This window comes from Anneissia japonica, unplaced genomic scaffold (assembly GCF_011630105.1).
Source record: "Anneissia japonica isolate Jap-2015-1 unplaced genomic scaffold, ASM1163010v1 scaffold34908_len7146_cov113, whole genome shotgun sequence".
In the NCBI taxonomy this organism is placed as follows: Eukaryota; Metazoa; Echinodermata; class Crinoidea; order Comatulida; family Comatulidae; genus Anneissia; species Anneissia japonica.
The window spans coordinates 1-1,505 of record NW_022746424.1 but is presented as its reverse complement, the minus strand read 5'-3'; the positions used below and the strand labels follow the sequence as shown (position 1 = coordinate 1,505).

The 1,505-nt window shown below is 31.1% G+C and overlaps 1 long non-coding RNA gene across 1 annotated transcript in view; it reads left to right on the top strand.

The window, feature by feature from the left end:
• LOC117120213 overlaps window positions 1-1,050 on the top strand; it is a 1,581-nt gene extending 531 nt beyond the window's left edge. Inside the window, exons 2-3 of the long non-coding RNA XR_004447308.1 lie at window positions 170-309; window positions 903-1,050. This is a non-coding gene — a long non-coding RNA (uncharacterized LOC117120213). The remainder of the gene's footprint in view (window positions 1-169; window positions 310-902) is intronic.
• The last annotated feature ends 455 nt before the right edge of the window (window positions 1,051-1,505 follow it).

The following is a 1,505-nucleotide window of genomic DNA, read 5'->3' as shown; positions in this document are numbered from 1 at the left end:
CTTCTGGGGAGTATATTAATATTTATCAGTTGTGTATTCTTGCACAATGAAATGTCTTCAGGAACTGAATTTTATAAGGTACTTGTCCTAGGACATGTGAAATTTAATTAATTTCCCTCATGCTGATTAACTTATACTGTATAATCTTTATAATATTATTGTTTTTCAGAATGTCAGGTGCAGTTATATGGAGAATTTCAAGTTGCAAATGTTAACAGCTATAGTTAAGAAGATTGCTGACTGCGAAACTTAGAGTGCCAAAATAGGCAATAAAGATGAATGCACAGTGCATATATAAAGCAAATTTATGTAAGTTCATTATAATGAAGTTTTTTATATTTTGTATTTAAAATTCTTCTATCTATTGAAATGCACACTATTATTATTCATTATTATTATTATTATTTTTATTTTCATATTATTATTATTATTTTTATTTTCATATTATTATTATTATTTTTATTTTCATATTATTATTATTTTTATTATTATTTTTAATTATTTTAATAATAAACCTTTATGCTTCATAAAGCTATTTTATGCTACCAGCTATATCAATGCTATTTCAATATGCTTCATAAAGCTATTTTATGCTACCAGCTATATCAATGCTATTTCAATGCTTTCTAAAGCTATTAAATGATTTGGACCAATATTGTGGCTATGTGTAGGTCCTCTTGTTGGCCTAGCTAAACTGCAGCCTTGCACCATGTTAAGCTATAATAATGGTAATTAGGCCTCTCACTTAATATTATTATATAAGTGCATGTTTTAATGAAATAAAATCGGTTTCTTGAGGAGGTAAACTGAGGTGGGGGTAGGAAGGGTGAAGCAATTATTATTTGCCGAAAGTTAATGTATGTAATCCCTAATTAATTAATATAAATTTGACTATATTTCAGGATCCTCAGTCTGGTTTCAATTACAAAGTGAAAACTCAATCAAATGTGGTGGTGTAAAGAAGTATTTTGTTTGTTTGAAGCCTTACTGTGTCTGGTGGCAGTTGATTGCAGAAACAGAAATTTTCCTGACGTTCAAAGGTGAATATAATGTTTTGTTTACGTCTTAAGTTTACTGGCCTGGGCGCTATTTAATATCATGCTCCAAAAAAAAGAGATGTTACTAAACTACTTAAAAACCACTTTTGGGACCAGGGTTTTCATGGTATTTAGCAGCTTGGTCCCTAATTAGAATAATAATAGAATAATAAAAATAAAAGACATTTGTTAACTTGGAACCATAGAAAAGTAGTCTTTAATTGGAGGTGTTCTAGAGGGAGACCTGTAAGAAAATGTTATGTGTATGTAATTAGGCCAAATAGAACAAGAGAGCCAACTACACTCATTGACAGAGAAACAAACAATATGCCCTAGTACGTAGCCAGTGTAGGACACCCGCTGTCATCTGTATGCACCCACGCCCTGCACCACGCACGGTCTATTTTTCTATTTACCAAGTACTGTAAATAGTGGGCATACGTCAGTAGGTACACAAATGATTGCGGA